The sequence below is a fragment of the Brassica napus genome, chromosome C5 (assembly GCF_020379485.1).
Source record: "Brassica napus cultivar Da-Ae chromosome C5, Da-Ae, whole genome shotgun sequence".
Taxonomy (NCBI): Eukaryota; Viridiplantae; Streptophyta; class Magnoliopsida; order Brassicales; family Brassicaceae; genus Brassica; species Brassica napus.
In genome coordinates this window covers 15,656,398-15,668,758 of record NC_063448.1, presented here as the reverse complement: position 1 = coordinate 15,668,758, position 12,361 = coordinate 15,656,398, and the positions used below count along the sequence as shown (strand labels likewise).

At 44.0% G+C, this 12,361-nt stretch overlaps 1 non-coding gene across 1 annotated transcript; it reads right to left on the bottom strand.

The window, feature by feature from the left end:
• Positions 1–10,176: 10,176 nt before the first annotated feature.
• Positions 10,177–10,283, bottom strand: LOC125587996. The gene has a single exon (XR_007324392.1). It is a non-coding gene; the product is annotated as a small nucleolar RNA R71 (small nucleolar RNA).
• Between the last annotated feature and the right edge of the window lie 2,078 nt (positions 10,284–12,361).

Genomic DNA, 12,361 nt, shown 5'->3' with positions numbered 1-12,361 from the left:
AGAAAACATGCAAGGGAAAAAATATCCAAAGTTTATGATGGAAAACAAAGATAATAGCAGTTTTTAAAAATGCATAGAAAAGACGTTGACGGGCTGATAGGAATATAATAGATATTTCCAATCACTCACGGCAGCGCTTGCGGTTGTTCTGAGCGTCTGAAATCTCTGGAGGATCTGCTGCAGCACATTCCTCATCGAACTTGTCTCCCAAAACAGACGGGCCCGATGATGCTGCCAATCATACGTCACCTTCACTGCTTGGAAGAATGTTCTCACTGTGCTCCTGAAATACATGAACGTGATGACAAGTAAAATTAGACAAACTTGCCATGGTTCTCTATGATGGTATCTTCAGTGATGGTGGAGATAGTGAAGGTACAGTGATGGTTATTAATGGCTTCCATCAATTTGAGAGCTCTCCATGTTTTGGGCTGGATCTTGGCAAGTAGCTATGAATACATCAAACACTATGTTGCTGGCATGAGATTTGAATCGACCTAGAGAGCCTGCAACAACATAGACGGAGAAGTTCTTGAGTATATTGAGCTCCACCAAGCCAGACACACTCGTTTTCAACACCTTGTTTCCTATCTCTCTTCTAATTATTGCCATGTCCCTCGATGCAGTTCACCGCAGCAGGTTTGTTAATGTCGGAGAAGAAGTTATCTGACCAATAAATTTCAAGTTTTTAAGTCTCAAGATGACACTAAGCTAAAAGGCATTGTTTTAAAATCAAACCAATAACATACAAAAGGAACTCACCAGATATTCCGATCACATCCATGTCAGGGGAATCATCGCTGAGGAACTCAATAACATTATGTACTTCTCGCCTTCAACCGCCGTCAATCTCCAGATTTTCTTCTCTAGTTGTTAAGAGCTTTAGATGAAACAAGATTAGAATCTTGTCGGAACACTGACCCTTATGGCAACTCCAACTCTTCTAGATTCCGGTTTCAAGCTCCAAAGCAAGATCCAAATCTCAGGTCTTGAATCATCGCAGATACTTCACTTTAATCACGAAGCGAAGCTTGACACCACTTTTGAGTCAAGAACTAAGCGTTTCTAACAAAGAGAGAACTCCAACCTGTCAATCTAACAGAGTAAAACAATAATCCAGAAGGAGAAGAACTAAGTTAGATCTTTATTTGTGTTCAATCCAAACCAGAGAAAGATAAGAGTGAAAAGCTAATCTGATATGATTGAAACTAACATCCCAAAATCGTCTAAACTGATATCTTGCATATTTACATTGTCTTATCCATTCACCCATGTGCATTTTGATCATATAAACTAGGATTTAGCCATGTTTAGGTTGCATTTTGCATACATGAGTCCTTATCAGGTATTGGAGTACCACATGGAGTTCTTGGAGACATTTGGTTGCATTTGGAGCTCAAAAGAGGTGATAAAGGTGATCATTGGACGAGCAGTGCATGGGAGCGATCTCACCGGAGCGACACCGTGAAGTCGCTGTGATACCCTTTCAGAGCGACTTGGCCAGAGCGACACCCCGATGTCGATCGCGTCTCCATCGCTCGGAGGCACGAGAGCGACCTTGTAGAATCCCATAAAAAAAATATATATATATATATATATGGAATGGTCGAGTATCTTTTGGGTGGTCGAGTCGCGGACGATCAGATTGTTTTTGTCTGAACCATGAGTCAAGCATACCACTAGACAATGGTTAGACAATGTGGTATATTTACTCAAAGGACGTTTGAAGCATGACACTTTTGGAAGCACAACAGGAAGACCGGAAATTAGGCGAAAAACCCTAATTTCGGTATTATGAAATTTTTCGAAGAAACCGGAAACTCGGGAAATATTTTCCATCAAGTCAGGATTCATTTTGAGTTTATTAAAAATAATCAGATCATCAGAACGGGCGTCGAAAAATATTGGGATTGATCGCGGGACGAAAAATTCACCGGAAATGCCAAAATTGGACGAATGGACCGAGAAGCTCGAGGTGGCTCGATCTATGAGATCAGGACGTCGTAGCAACTGCCTGGAATGGTATGTGGCAAGAGAAGCATGAGGTGTTACAGTAAAAATAATCACAGCATGCGGAGTGACACATAGAAGCACGAGGTGGTTCAGCCAAGCACGAGGTGTTGCAATGCATGCGACCGGGCCATACGGCCAGACATGTGGAGGACGTGGTGTCACCTTGCTTGTGAGCAGGCCATGCATACAGATAGAGGGTGTGGTGTCATCCTGCAAGAGACTGAGACATGCAGCCAGCCATGTGGAGCACGAGGTGTCGCCGCGCATGCGTCCGGAGCCATGCGAAGCGACACACGGGCTGCCACACGGCTTGTTCCTGATTGGTTACTGTTTTATATAAATAGCCCACGACCCCCTCTCATTTGAACACATTCAGAACACTTGAAAGTCTGTTCAAAACGTGAGAGAGAAAGCAAAGAAAGAAAGATCGAGTTTCGATAGTTTTCGAGCGATTTACGCAGTTTTCGAGATCTGCCGATTTTGAGTCAGCACCTGGAGAAGGTTCTGTTCAAGTGAAGGGAGATCAGATATAGTGGAGACAAGTACAAGACCAGTCTGGACGTGGGTCTACTTGAGAAGGTCGAGAAAGGGTTCGGATCGCAGAAGTCGGGTTTGGGGTCAAGGCCACAGTCAACCAAAAACTGTGAGTTATAATCGATTGATTGCTGAGTTGTTTTCATGCAGGATCCCGTTACTTGGAAGTTGGATCATGGCAGGTGACCGGGTCTAACTAAGTAACGGTTTGAATAATTGAGGTTATGTTGATTGAGTTGATGGCATGCTTGTTATTTGAGAACCGTAGTAGCATGCTAATGGTTAGGTTTATTGGTTAGTTAGCGAATGCGGAATGCTTAGATGATATCGCTAAGTTGTGGATAGTTAGGTATTCTGGAATTAGTCTTTATGCTAGATTCTGGAATATGATTGATTGTGTTAATTTGCAATTAATACTAGGAACCTTGTGTTATTTTTACCGGGTTTAGTATTAATCATATTTTGGCCATATAGCATTTGTGTAACCCACAATGCTAGGCATATTTGAGGTGGAATGTGTTGATTGTGTAGTGATTAATTCTAGGAACCTTGTGTTATTTTTACCGGGTTTAGTATTAATCGTATATTGGCCGACAGCATTTGTGTAACCCACAATGCTAGGCATATTGGGGTGAGTTAGTGTTCCTTCAGACCTCGTACCCGGTGGGTTCAAGGAAACCCCTTATTCGCTGGATCGAGAAGACTCAGATAGACGGGATCATGGCCTATGTCTGAGTGATTACACGACTGTGTAATGTGGCAGTGACCCGAAGGACTGTGGGCTGTCGCGCGGTGACCCGAAGGACTGTGGGCCGCGGTCGGTTGAAAGTTCCTTCTTCTGGCCTTTATGGAGAGGTTACGGAATCAGAAGCTATTTGCCAAGTTCAGCAAGTGCTCGTTTTGGAAGAGAGATAGGATTTCTGGGTCACATAGTATCAGGAGAGGGCGTGGCTGCTGATCCAGAAAAGGTCCAAGCCATACGGGAATGGCCTCGACCTACCACTGTGACGGAAGTAAGGAGTTTTCTCGGACTTGCGGGCTATTATCGGAAGTTTGTTAAGGACTTTTCCTCCATTGCAAAGCCTTTAACTAAACTTACCGGTAAAGGAGTTCCTTTCTTATGGGTGGAAGAAACCGAGAGGGCTTTCAAGAAGTTGAAGGAAGCTCTCACGACCGCACATGTGTTAGCTTTGCCCGAGCAAGGTAAACCTTACACGGTTTACACGGATGCTTCACGAGTTGGGTTAGGTTGTGTTCTTATGCAAGATGGACGAGTCATTGCATATGCTTCACGACAACTACGGAAGCATGAGGATAACTACAGTACACATGACTTGGAGTTAGCGGCCGTGGTGTTCGCTTTGCGAATGTGGAGATCGTACTTTTATGGAGAAGAAGTGGAGGTATACACGGACCACCAAAGTCTTAAATACCTCTTCACTCAGCCAGACCTCAACCTGCGCCAGCGTAGGTGGATGGAGTTTGTGGCAGACTACGATATAAGGATTCGCTACCATCCTGGTAAAGCGAATGTTGTTGCGGACGCCTTAAGTCGAAGAAAGTTGGACGCAGACTTAGAGAAAGAAGTGGAGCTGTTGAACCAAGAATTGAAACAAGTAAAGTTGGTCGTTTTGGAAGGGCAAGCGAGCGAGCCATTGGGACTTCAAGCGGTGAACCATGCAAGCTTGATTCAGAGAATTCGAGAAGAGCAACTTAAGGATGAGAAGCTATTGAAGATTGCTGAGGAAATCAAAGGACAAGGTGGGCCAAATAGTACTGGATACTACTTGATGAAGGATGGAACCTTGCTAATTAATGGGAGGATCACGGTTCCTCAAGGAAAAGGGCTGAGAGATGAGATACTAAGGATTGCTCATCATTCTTTACTTAGTATCCATCCTGGAAGTTCGAAGATGTACCGAGACGTGAGAAAATACTATCATTGGCCGAGAATGAAGAGATTAGTAGCGCAATGGGTCACGCAGTGTGCAACTTGTCAACAAGTTAAGGTCGAACATCAAGTTCCAGGAGGATTATTGCAGAGTCTTCCGATACCTCAATGGAAATGGGACTCTATTTCCATGGATTTTATCACTGGATTACCCACTGCTCCAGGTAGATCGAACAACTCGATATGGGTGATTGTGGATAGGTTAACCAAGGTTACACACTTGTTGCCTATGCGGGACACTGATAAAGTTGAAGTGTTGGCCGAGCTGTACATCGACCAAATTGTGAAGTTACATGGTGTACCCTCAGACATCGTCTCAGATCGCAATCCAAGGTTCACGGCATCATTCTGGGAAGCACTGCAAGAAGCCTTGGGAACTAAACTATTCAGAAGTACGGCGTTCCATCCAGAAACAGATGGCCAAACGGAGAGAACCATTCGGACCATCGAGGACATGCTTCGGATGTGTACTCTCGATTGGGCAGGAACTTGGGAGAAGCATTTACCGTTGGTCAAGTTCTCGTATAACAACAGTCATCATTCGAGCATAGGGATGTCACCTTATGAAGCGTTATACGGAAGGCCATGCAAAACGCCTATGTGTTGGACGGAAGTGGGCGAAAGAAGAATGTTTGGGTCACCTATCGTCCAGGAGACCATGATTAAGCTGGAGACGATTCAGGCCAACATGAAGAAGGCTCAGGACCGCCAGAAGAAGTACGCAGACCAGTCAAGAAGAAAGGTAACTTTTGAGATAGGAGATTGGGTCTATTTGAAAGTTACTGCACAGAAAGGGAAGGACAGATTTGGCAAGGTCGGGAAACTTGCGGTCAGGTTCATTGGTCCATACAAGATCATCGGGAAAGTTGGTGAGGTAGCTTACCGTTTGGATCTGCCAGCGGATATGCATCTGCATCCTGTATTTCATGTTTCCATGCTTCGGAAACATATACGGGATCCAAGTACTGTTGAACCCGAGAGACTAGAGGAGTTGAGGATAAACCTTACGTATCTGGAAGGACCAATCAGATTGGGAGAACGGCGTATTCGGAAGCTGAAAAATCGTGAGATTGCTCAAGTACAAGTAATCTGGGGAAGACAAAACAGGATTCATGTTACTTGGGAAGATGATGCGCGATTTAAAACCGATCACCCGGAGTTCTTCCGAGAGGATGTTGTGATGGAAGAAGGAGACCCCTCAGAACCTTAGAATTCGAGGACGAATTCTGTTAAGGGGCGGGGAGAATGTAGAATCCCATAAAAAAAATATATATATATATATATGGAATGGTCGAGTATCTTTTGGGTGGTCGAGTCGCGGACGATCAGATTGTTTTTGTCTGAACCATGAGTCAAGCATCCCACTAGACAATGGTTAGACAATGTGGTATATTTACTCAAAGGACGTTTGAAGCATGACACTTTTGGAAGCACAACAGGAAGACCAGAAATTAGGCGAAAAACCCTAATTTCGGTATTATGTAATTTTCCGAAGAAGCCGAAAACTCGAGAAATATTTTCCATCAAGTCAGGATTCATTTGGAGTTTATTAAAAATAATCAGATCATCAGAACGGGCATCGAAAAATATTGGGATAGATCGCGGGACGAAAAATTCACCGGAAAGAACAAAATTGGACGAATGGACCGAGAAGCTCGAGGTGACTCGATCTATGAGATCAGGACGTGGTAGCAACTGCCTGGAATGGTATGTGGCAAGAGAAGCATGAGGTGTTGCAGTAAAAATGATCACAGCATGCGGAGTGACACATAGAAGCACGAGGTGGTTCAGCCAAGCACGAGGTGTTGCGATGCATGCGACCGGACCATGCGGCCAGACATGTGGAGGACGTGGTGTCACCTTGCATGTGAGCAGACCATGCATACAGACAGGTATAGGGTGTGGTGTCATCCTGCTTGAGACTGAGACATGCAGCCAGCCATGTGGAGCACGAGGTGTCGCCGCGCATGCGTCTGGAGCCATGCGAAGCGACACACGGGCTGCCACACGGCTTGTTTCTGATTGGTTGCTGTTTCCTATAAATAGCCCACGACCTCCTATCATTTGAACACATTCATAACACTTAAAAGTCTGTTCAAAATGTGAGAGAGAAAGCAAAGAAAGAAAGATCGAGTTTTGATAGTTTTCGAGCGATTTACGCAGTTTTCGAGAACTGTTATTCTGCCGATTTTGAGTCAGCACCTGAAGAAGGTTCTGTTCAAGTGAAGGGAGATCAGATATAGTGGAGACAAGTTCAGGACCAGTCTGGACGTGGGTCTACTTGAGAAGGTCGAGAAAGGGTTCGGATCGCAGAAGTCGGGTTTGGGGTCAAGGCCACTATCAACCAAAAACTGTGAGTTATAATCGATTGATTGCTGAGTTGCTTTCATGCAGGATCCCGTTACTTGGAAGTTGGATCATGGCAGGTGACTGGGTCTAACTAAGTAACGGTTTGAATAATTGAGGTTATGTTGATTGAGTTGATGGCATGCTTGTTATTTGAGAACCGTAGTAGCATGCTAATGGTCAGGTTGATTGGTTAGTTAGAGACTGCAGAATGCTTAGATTATATCGTTAAGTTGTGGATAGTTAGGTATTCTCGAATTAGTCTTTATACTAGATTATGTAATATGATTGATTGTGTTAATTTGCGATTAATACTAGGAACCTTGTGTTATTTTTACCGGGTTTAGTATTAATCATATTTTGGTCATATAGCATTTGTGTAACCCACAATGCTAGGCATGTTTGAGGTGGAATGTGTTGATTGTGTGGTGATTAATACTAGGAACCTTGTGTTATTTTTACCGGGTTTAGTATTAATCATATATTGGCCGACAGCATTTGTGTAACCCACAATGCTAGGCATATTGGGGTGAGTTAGTGTTCCTTCAGACCTCGTACCCGGCGGGTTCAAGGAAACCCCTTATTCGCTGGATTGGGAAGACTCAGATAGACGGGGTCATGGCCTATGGCTGAGTGATTACACGACGGTGTAATGTGGCAGTGATCCGAAGGACTGTGGGCTGTCGCGCGGTGACCCGAAGGACTGTGGGCCGCGGTCGGTTGAAAGTTCCTTCTTCTGGCCTTTGTGGTAGGAAGATAGGATATTGCCGATAGTGAAGGAGGAACATAACGTCACCACGGCCCGAGTTTGTTATATATATTATATCGTGTTTCGGGTTGTTAAACCCTGGTTTAAGTCGAGTTTGAGTTTGGTGATGAGCTTGTAATTAGCATAATACTAGTTATCTTGCTATCGTTTACCGCTGCGTATTTCTGATATTGCTTATTGTTATTGAATTGTGTTGTTAGGTGAACCTCTCGCTTTAGATTGTTTGGGGTGGGATAGCGAGTAATGCTAGATTACTCACTCCTCACTCGTTGTTGTTTCAGGTGACCAGTAGCGAGCTTGTAGAGGTCACGGGAGGCAAGGCTGGCTGGTGTAGATTGCATCTTTTTGGTTAAAGCGTTTCAGATATATAAGTATGTACTTTCGCTTTCTTGGCATGCCACCGCTTGTATATTATGTTGTGTGTTTTGAACCATACAATATATAAAATAAATAAAGCGAATGTTTTGTGTAAATGCCTTGTTGTTCTGATATTAGCTTGTCCAAGCTAACACAACGTCAGATCGGAGTACGGGTTGAGAAGCCTTAGGCTTTGGTCTGACGGGACGTGTTAGAGGACGGACTGGCCTAATCACGAATTGCACTTTTCGTGACCATGGCCGGATCGGCCGTTAACCCGTCATGTAGCGCTCCCGATCCTTGGTAGACGGTCGGCCCGTCGGTCATGTTCTTGTTTGATTGTTGGCCGGTGGTTTGACCTATGCCTAGAACGGTTTGGGGGTGTTACAGACCTTACAGCGACGTTCCGGAGCGACACCATAAGGTCGCTCCAACTGGGAGCGACGTGACCGGAGCGACACAGCGAGGTCGCTCGCAAAGAGCGGCCCGGAGCGATGTCTCGCAGCGACCCCTCCAGGTCGCTCCCGAAGCCTGGAGCGACCTCTCGGAGAGACTACTGGAGGTCGCTGCGCGCCTTCTATTTGCTCGATTTCATTTCTACTCAAGGGCCTTTTGGTCATTTCATTATGCACGTTTTTACTTTTGAAAAACCTATGTTTTAAGTACCTTTAGCAGCCACCAGACAGATTATCTTTTGTTCTAAGAAAAACCTTTGGAAAGTTCATCTCTTGAATCATCTTTGTTCATCTAGTTATTGCAATTCTGTGTTTCCAATTCATTGTTGTATCCATTTGTATGATTAATCTGAAATCCAAAATCGGTTTAAGAGGAATCATGAAGAGCAGTGAGTAATCACCATTTGAATTCATGGGTTAGGAAGATTAAGGGTGATTAGGTTACAGCTAGGATGTTTTAGAGTAGATCATTCCAAAACCTTGCTAGTAGAGTAATCATAATGCATCTTCTGAGTTAGCTTCTCAAAAGTTGATCTTTAGGCATTTCCCACCCAAAAGGTGTTCGATGAAATGCCTGAAACAACTCTTCTAAGCTATTAGCATATTTTGCCAAAGACATTTGTTGTTAGAAGTGCTAAGATAGCCTTAGACCTGTTAGTAATGATTGCTTCCATATTATTCAACCAAAGACATTTGTTGTTTGAAATGTGTTAGTAAATGAACATTCATCTAGACATAGAGTTTGTTTAGGATCGTGTCTAAGCTTAAGGTTGATAGTTTGATTGTTCGTCTGCCATCCTTAGTTCGAAACTTGATCATCCAAGGTCTAATTCCTATGCCCATGAGTTCTCATTTTCCTTAGTTAAGAAAGTCAACTCATTTACCGTTTTTATTATTATGAAACTGCATTAGTATTAATCATTAGTTTAGAAAACCCTTAAAATCATCGGTTACACTTAGATTAAGTAAGTACTTGCATTCTCAGTGCTTGAAATCCCTTAGAATTGGTTCGACAATCATTTATACTACAACATTTGTCTTAGGAGCCTTGAAAACTCCTAACATCAAATTGGCGCTGTTGCCAAATTCTGAGTAGATTTGAACATTGAGATTTAGTCATTTGCTTGAGACTAAGTCATTTTTATTTTCTTTAGTTACTGATTCTCCTTCTTAACTTCCCTTTAATTTACAGGTGTATGAACTTGAGGAGCAGGGGTTCATCAAACCTAGTTCCAAGAGCCGCAGACATCAGAGCTTTAGAGAGAGAGAGTGCTAGAAAGAGAAGAGAAGAAGAGCAACAGTCTCACTTGCAGAGATTGGATACTGATATGGGAGACATACCTCAAAATGATGCCAACAACGTTCCACAAAACCAACAGCGAGCAGCTCGACCCATTGGCACTTATGACCGCCCCAACATTCATGGTCATAGATTGGGAATCCGAGCACCAGTTGTAGCAGCCAACAACTTTGAGATCAAATCAGGACTCTTCAACGTGATCGAGAACAACAAGTATCATTGCTTGGCTCTAGAGGACCCATTTGACCACTTGGACAGGTTCGACAGCTACTGTGGGTTGTCAAAAACTAATGGTGTGTCTGAGGATGCCTTAAAGCTGAAGTTATTCCCTTTCTCTCTAGGGGATAAGGCACGACAGTGGGAGAAGTCTCTACCAAGCGACTCAATCACCACTTGGGATGACTGCAAGAAAGTTTTCTTGGAGAAGCTCTTCTCTACTTCAAGAACTGCTAAGCTGAGAAATGAGATCTCCAGCTTTCAACAGAAAGGCTTGGAAGGCTTCAGTGAAGCCTGGGAGAGATTCAAGGGCTACCAAGCTCAATGCCCACACCATGGTTTCTCTAAGGAGATCTTGCTGAGCACATTCTACCGTGGTGCTCTTCCTAAGTACAGGGCCAGACTGGATACAGCTAGCAATGGGTTCTTCTTGGGGAGAACTGAGGAAGATGCAGAAGAGCTCGTTGACAACATGGTAAAGAGTGATGCAGTCTACAGTGGAGACCACGACAGAGGCAGTAGAACAGATGACAAGCAGACGAGGAAGGAGTTAAAGGCTCTCCAGGATAAGATTGATATTCTCATTGCTGATAAGACCACCCAGGAGCAGATGCACTTTGTTGGTCACCCAAACAAAGAAGCCACACCTGTTGTCCAGGAAGTTGATGGTTTGGAAGGGCAAGAAGAGCTTTGCTTCATCAACAACAATGGTAGCTGGTACAAGAAAGAGCCAAATTTTCAGTACAACAACTACCAACAGAGATCTTACCCCAACAACCAACAGAGTGGTTATCAGCCTCGGAACAACCAGCAAGGCAGCTATCAGCCTCAACAAAACCCTCCTCCCGGTTTCAACAACAAAGAACAACAACCTGCCCAACAACAACCTACTACTTCTACCTCTACTCCTCCAGTCAGCAACACTGATGCCCTACTAAAACAAATCTTAGAGTCTCATACAAGAAGTGAGAAGCATGTTGGCTATGAGTTGAAAAACCTTCACGTAAAGATTGATGGAAGCTACAATGAGCTCAACAACAAGTTCAGAACCTTGGAGAACCAGTTTGCTGCCATGAACACTCAACAAAATCGCCAACAAGGTTCTTTACCTGGAAAATCTGAGCAAAACCCCAAGGAGACCATGAAAGCTATCACCCTCAGGATGGTAAGGAGTTACCTCAGAAAGCTCTCACCAAGGATGTTGAGAAACAAGGTGAGGGGGTTGCCATCAACATAGATGATGAAGCGGTGATTGTTGATGAGAAAATCAATGATGAAATCTTGGAGAAGATTGTGGAAGCAAAAGGTAAAGGAAAGGTTGGGGAAGAGAAGAAAACAGTGAAGGATGGTGAAGTTGTTGCTCCAGCAAGTGAGAATTCTTTTGTTCCTCCTCCCTATGAACCCAAACTACCATTCCCCGGTAGATTCAAGAGGCAGCTGCTAGAGAAGTACAAAGCTCTATTTGAGAAGGAAATGAGTGAAGTTCAAGTCACAATGCCCATCATTGATGCTTTCATGCTGATTCCTCAATATAGCAAGTTCCTGAAAGATGTTGTAGCTGCAAAGAAGAAGGAGATGGAGGGCATGATGATTCTCACTCATGAGTGCAGTGCCATTATCCAGAGGCTTGTTGTTCCAAAGAAGCTAGAAGATCCAGGATGCTTCACATTACCTTGTGCTCTTGAACCTATGGTATTTGATAGATGTCTCTGCGATTTGGGAGCTAGTGTCAGCTTGATGCCTTTATTTGTTGCTAAGACGCTTGGTTTCACTCAGTACAAGAAGTGTAGACTGTCTCTGGTATTGGCTGATCGTTCAGTGAAGTACCCTGTGGGTATCTTGGAGGACCTCCCCGTTATGGTTGGAAAATATGAGATCCCTACAGACTTTGTGGTGCTTGAGATGGGTGAGGAAGCTGCAGATCCTTTAATCCTTGAAAGGCCTTTCTTAGCTACAGCAGGAGCAATTGTTAATGTGAAAGAGGGCAAGATTGATCTCCACTTGGGTAAAGGGCATGTTCTTCACTTTGACATCAAGGAGGTAATGAAGAAACCAACAGTTCAGGGGCAAGTTTTCTACATTGAAGAGATGGACTCCCTTGCTGATGAGCTCCTTGAAGAGTTGTCACTAGAAGACCCTCTACAGCATGCTTTGACGATAGAGAGAGAAGCTGAAGTGATTGAGAACCTGGAGAATGCTGCCTATGGGATGATGATGGATTCACACAGAGGATTTGGTAGTAAGGATCTGTATGAGGAGCTGCCACAAGTGGTTCATCAAGAAACCTGTCATTCAACAAGAGGACGCCCAGCAAGACGACTAGAGCGAGCTTAAGGCGCCTAAAGTGGAGCTTAAACCTCTCCCCAATGGTGTAAGGTATGCGTTCCTTAGTCCTAATGAAACTTACCCAGTCATTGTGA